A 6,570-nucleotide genomic window follows, 5' to 3' on the forward strand; every position below is an offset into this window, starting at 1 on the left:
TACTCTATCCACTGTGCAACCTTGCTGCTTCTCTGTTTTCTGATAATTGAACAAATGAGAGTTGGTGAGGTTACCAAGTATGATAGTTAAGAAGGAGAAGTGGGGGAAAAATAGGACAAATTAATGGAAGAAATATATAGTTAGTGCATGTGAATGGAAGAGAGATCAAGCTAGTGAGAATGAGGAGAAGTCAATCAGGTATAGGAAGACCAAGAAAAAGTTGTGTCTAAAAAAGGAAAGAAACAAACCAATCAACAAACCAAAAAACACTCTAAAAAGGACAAATCTTAGAGAAGAGGATGATCAACAATTTCAAAGCTACAGAGATGTCAAAACAGCTAAGCATCAAAAAAAGGCCTTTTGATATATTTGGCAATTATAAAATCACCTCTAACTTTGGATACTGGAAGCCAGAATGCAATGGGTTTAAAGTAAACAATAAATGTAGTATTCCACATCCATAGTTACCCCCCTATTTCAAAGAGAAGGCTCTACATCCTCATATTCTTTGCTTAGGGCCAAGCTTGGACATTAAAATTACAAAACATTGTTTCTTCTATTTCTGATTACATTATCAACGTGGTTGTCTTTATTTCCTGGTTCTATTTACTTTTGTATGGGTTCATTAGTTGTTTGTATTTCACCCTATGCCTCTTCATATTTGTCATATTCTTCTTTTCTTAGGGATAATGATATTATTTTATATTTGTGTATTTGAGTACCATTTTTTCTGATATAAACATTTTACTGTAGAAATGACATTTTTTCCTAACTTTGACCTCCTAGAAATATATGCTTTGCTGTGTAAAAATGGATATTTTGAACCCTAGACTTCAATCCCCAGAAGTCCTTGGTATTTCCCAGAATTCCCTATAATCTCACCTGAGTCTCCACCTGGGCAAAATCACAATTAGTATTTAAGTGGCAGTAATGCCTCCCACCCTCTCTTCTCTGCCATTGCAATGATGTAGGAAATTAGTGGTAAGCTAAGCATGGGGATTCTGAATTGGGTAATCAGCCATGGGCATGTGGTTTTATTTTGTATCCTCTTTATTCTTTGATTTCTAATAATCCTTAATGAACTTCAAAATATAATATTTTATTAGTAGAAATATAATTTAAATTTTAAATTTTAGGCGATCTCATCAGCTCTCATGGATATATGGATAGTAATAATAGCAGTTAACATTTATATAATATTTGCTATGTGTCAAGCACTGTTCTAAATGCTTTATAATTATCTCAATTGACTCTTTCAAACACCCTTGTTTATATATATATATATATATATGTATACATATACATATATACATAAAATGTCATACATATTATATATAACAGAACAAGTAGGTGCTGTTGTTATCTTCATTTTACAGATTGGGAAACTGAAGCAAAATGAGGTTAAGTGATTTGTCCAGGGTCTCACAGCTCATAAGTGCCTAAGGCTGTATTAGAGCTCAGGTCTTCCTGACTCCAGAGTAAATGCTCTCAAAATTATCTCTCTGCAGAAGATAACTAGATCTCTATAGAGCAAGCCTCCGGAGCAACTCTCCGGAGTTAATTAATTCTCTTTGGACATTTTAAATTAGTTATACAGTATCCATTGCAAACTCAACCTATTTAATAGACTTCATTTTCTTTTCACCCAAACCCTCTCTTCTTCCTAGCTTCCTTTTATTATTGAGAATAACATAATATTCCCAATAATCCAGGCTTTCAACATTCATATAATTTCCAGCTTCCAATTTACACTCATCCCACATATCCAATCTGTTGCCATATCTACCCTCACACCATTGATCCTGAATGCCCCTAATTATCTACCCAGTCTTTATGCTATTACAGGCGTTTATGATCTCTTCCTAGGATTATTTTAACAAACTTCTGATTACCTCCTGCCTCAGCTCTCTTCTTATTATTCCAGTCTATTCTCCATATAGTTCTTAAAGTGATTTTTCCTAGAATACAGACCCCATCTTGCCACTTCCAGCTTAATAAACCCCAGACTTCTATTGCCTCCAAGATCAAATACTAAATCTTCTGTTTGCCCTCAGTCCCTTTCTACATTTCCAGTATTATTACCTTTTATCCTCCTTCATATACTTTACCATTCAGCAATGCTAGACTTCTTGATGCTCCTTACACAGATTAGTTGACTCAGTGCCTTTTCACTATCTGTCCACCATGTTAGAAATGCTTGTAGGAAGGGATTATGTTCTTTTTCTTTCATACTTTCAATCTCTGGTACTTAGTATTGTGCCTAATACTTTAGAAACTAAATATTTGTTTACAGAACAATAGAACCATTGTGCTATCTTTAGGGATTAACAAATAGATCTGAGAATCATCAGTATGATTTAAAGGATATAGATATTTTTGTCACTTTCTTATCTTAATTCATAATTAACCATTCCCTTCCTTTGTCATCTTTGCCAAGCTAAGAGGTAAGAATTCAATCATTGGGGGCAGCTGGGAGGCTCAGTGGATTGAAAGCTAAGCCTAGAAATGGGAGGTCCAAGGTTCAAATACTGCCCAGCTGTGTGACCCTGGGCAAATCACTTAACCCCCATTGCCTAGCCCTTACCACTCTTCTGTCTTGGAACCAATATACAGTATTGACTCCAAGATGGAAGATAAGGGTTAAAAAAAAAAGAATTGAATCATTAGAGATGGTCATTTTGGATTTTCCTGTCATTAATGATTACAAAAATCTTTCATATGATAAATAGTTTGCATCTTTCTTTTGAAAAATATTTATTTTCATTGACCAATTGTTCATTATACAATGATTTTTTGAATTATGTATTTATATTTTATTTTATAGATATTGACTGCCAGAACCACAGCAGAAATGTCTGATGAAAATTTTGCTCAATTGACAGTTTCTCTTTTTAAATTGCATATTTTGTTAGTGAATGTATTTTTCAATTTCACACATTTAAAAAAAAATCTATTGCAATTGCAGTGTAACTTTCAATGGTTTGTTTTTAATTTATTTTTTGTAAATAAATAAAAGGTGTTAGACTAAATTTTTTCCAATTTTGTTTTCCATATATTCTAAAAATTCTTATCAAAGAAGCCAGGCATTATTAGTTTATTTGAAAAGATAAAAGGTGAATAGAAATGACCAATGGGGGAAAAAATACATGATGGGGTCATGTAATACTTACAAAATACTAAATGTGGTTCTTTCTTTTTCCTTTCTTTTTTTTACCTCCAAGAGGAAGCTCTCCTTTTCTATTTCCCTTTGCCCCTAATTAATCCAATTATTTAGGTATAAAATGTAACCACTTTTTTAACCCAACTCACAATATTCCAGGACTACCCCTATAATCTATTCTGCATATGATTTAAAATAACTTAGAAGTATCCCTTGAGAGCAGGCACTGTTTCCTTTTAAGTTTAGTTTTTTTGTACCTACTGTAAAAGCTGGCTTAAAGCTTAATTTATAAAAGAAAGAAAAAAAACTAAGATCATGGCAACTAGACCCATTTTTTTCCTGGCAAAGTAGAAGGAGAAGAAATTGAAATAGTTACAGATTTTATGTTGTTGGTCTCAAAGATCATGGCAGACAGTGATGGCAGCTATGCAATAAAAAGATGTCTGATCCTTGGAAAGAAAACTGTGGCAAATCTGGATGGCATACTAAAAAGCAGAGACATTACCATTCCTATGATGATGTGTGCTGGTTTTTTCCAATAGATATTATAATGAAAACTGAGTGCCACAAAATTGATACTTTTGGGTTGTGTTGAGAGTCCCTTGGACAAAAAGGAGATCAAATCAGTCAGTACTAAAAGAAATCAATTCAGAGTACTCATGAAGATGAGATATTGAAGTTCAAGCTTAAAAACTTTGGCTACATAATAAAAAAAAATGGGATTCATTAGGAAAGACCCTGATACTGGGAAAGATTGAAGGCAAAGAGAGAAGTGGAGGGCACAATGAAATGGATAGATAATGTCATGGAAGTAATGAACCTGAGCTTTGGCAGCCTTTGGTCCTGGTATGCTAGGATCCATGAGTTCATAAAGAGTCATATATGACCAAACAGAAACAATGATCAGACATTTAATACATGTTTGTTCCATTCCATCTGTTGAATTCAATACATCTCCGTAATTATAACATGTTTTATAAAGTAATGACTCCTAATCTTGTGCTAATTCTATGACCACTTACTTATGAATTAAAACTCAGCTAATCTATTAAGACATTTGTACCAATATTTAAAATATTGATAAGTAAAACAGATAAAGTACAAAGGAATTTCTCTCTGATTATAAGGTAGAAATCAGATAATGCTATCAATCAAACACTGGACCATTTAACCACATTTTTATTCCAGTAATCAAACAATGATAGTGGTGACTAGTGGCCTTAAAGTAAGAAAATTAAGATTCAAGGACCAGTTCTGACACATAAAAACATTGAAATCAAGCAAGTTATTTAACATCTGTATTCAAGTTACTTTCTTAAGAAAATATAAATGAGTTGCTGGTTTGCAATAGTAGATAGAGTTTCTATAACAGTGACATCAGAAAGTTTATTCACTCCTTCCAACACAGAAACAGAAAACAAAAATACAGTACCTGTGTTTCTTGAAACTCTAGCATTTTCCTCCTCTGAGTTTTACTTGTAATGATTTTTAAATTCTAACTATAAAGGATAGTCTATTTTATCTAACATTGTAAGGAGGCAGCATTCCCTGTCATTAATTCTCACATTTTATAAGAGACTACTCTGTGTATGCACTTGAAAACAACAATGACCTTTTCTCCAATGGTCTTGAATTCCCTCCCATTTCATTTAAATTATTAGCATCTACCTAACTCTCCCTCCTATTTCTGTTTTCTAGAAAACCTCCCACCTCCCTAATTGGAGCCTATGACTTTTTGTTTGTTCAATACCACCATGATCCAGCTCAACTTTCTAGGTAACTTGTGACATTCTGTCTTAAAATGCTTTGTCATACTGCTTCAAGGTAACCAAGAGTCATAAGTTTCCCTAGAAAATTGTTTCTGATGTAGCCATTTATCTCCGCATTGTCAAAGAACCATAGTCTTTTTGTCCCCAACACAATGCTCAGGAATATAATTCAAGAAACCTTTTCTTGACTCATAACCTCACTTGACACTATAAATTATAGGTTTTATAAAGAAAGTGCTTCAGAATTGAAAAAGAAGCTTGAAAGGTTGTCACGGCTATGTTAAATGTGTCTGAAATGAGGAAACCTGGATTCATGATAAATTGTTTAGAGTGTCACTTTTCAAAGAATCCCCAGCATTTGTTAAATTAAAATTTCATTAAATTCAAAACCTGCAGAGTTGCCCTTGAAACAAACCTTATTTACTATTGATTTTCCCACTCAAAATGGGCATGATTAAACTATTTGAACTACTAATCCACATGTTGGGGGGAAAACTCACATTGGTCCACTATTTGTCACATAAAGGGGGCAATTTGTTTTGCTTATGCCAGAGATAATATGTGTGTATTTGTATATTCCCCCAAAGTTTGTTTTCTTATTGAAAAATGTTCTCACCTTCAGGGCCTCCTCCAAAAATATTTCTCCAAATCACGTGTCAAAATCATGCAAAATATTTGAAAGCTAATAAGGAAAACTCTGTTTAGAAAATTTTTTAAAGTGCCTTTTGACCTCGTTGACATTAATTATGGCAAAAAATACAGGGATAGATGCTTGTCAAAGGTGTTTGCATTGTCATAAAGAATTTACAATATTTGGCCCAAATTATATCAGCACTTTCTATGGCTAATGATATCCTCTGGCTATTTCTATTTGCAAATGACACTGTGTGTAATAAAAAGCCCTAGAGTATTGTAGAGCCTGCTTCATGAGACCTCTCATCATGAGTTTGGCCTTTCTATACAAATAGAAAAAAATGGATTAAAATGCCTATTGTTCATATTTTTCTTTTCAGTTGGATGGAGATCAGAGAACTGCTTCATCAGGATATATATCTTGGAGAGACAGCAAATGGATAATGATCTCAGCCAAGTAATGACAAGATAGAGAAGTTTATGGTGTATTCTCTATTTTAAAAAATGCAGTTTTATACTGACCTCAAGTTTCCCTCCGAATCAAGTGTCCATCTATTTTCATAACAATTTCATGTGGTGATGCTTTATTAATTGCAAATTATGAAATTCTGCTTTCAGAAGAATTAAAGTCAATAGTCATTCAAAGGACAATGGAGAGTTTCCTGCTGAAGGCAATCAAATTTTGAGCATTCCAAATAAAATGTTGCACAAGAAAAATCAAAGAGGTAGGGCTGTCAAAGAGAGCTCTATTCATGAAAATAAATGTTGATGTTATCAAGGGATATAGAGAAAAATTTCTGTGCATAATGGGCTGATTCCTCAGTTGAGGATCTAAAGAAAGACCCACATAATATTCACAAGGTATAGGCAGGCATGGATAAGTCATAATCTATACCATTTAGAGGAAGGGTGACTACACTGATATAGTCACAAATTAATCAAAGTTGCAAAGTAGCAAAGAGTTCGTGTTTTCTCACAGGAAGATAAAATAAATGAAAGGAATTTAAA

The 6,570-nt window shown here is 33.4% G+C and overlaps 1 long non-coding RNA gene across 1 annotated transcript; it reads left to right on the forward strand.

The window, feature by feature from the left end:
- Positions 1 to 956: 956 nt before the first annotated feature.
- Positions 957 to 6,368, forward strand: LOC103103235 (uncharacterized). The gene is made up of 3 exons (XR_468865.2): positions 957 to 981; positions 4,859 to 4,936; positions 5,943 to 6,368. It is a non-coding gene; the product is annotated as an uncharacterized LOC103103235 (long non-coding RNA).
- The last annotated feature ends 202 nt before the right edge of the window (positions 6,369 to 6,570 follow it).

This window comes from Monodelphis domestica, chromosome 6, assembly GCF_027887165.1.
Source record: "Monodelphis domestica isolate mMonDom1 chromosome 6, mMonDom1.pri, whole genome shotgun sequence".
NCBI lineage: Eukaryota > Metazoa > Chordata > Mammalia > Didelphimorphia > Didelphidae > Monodelphis > Monodelphis domestica.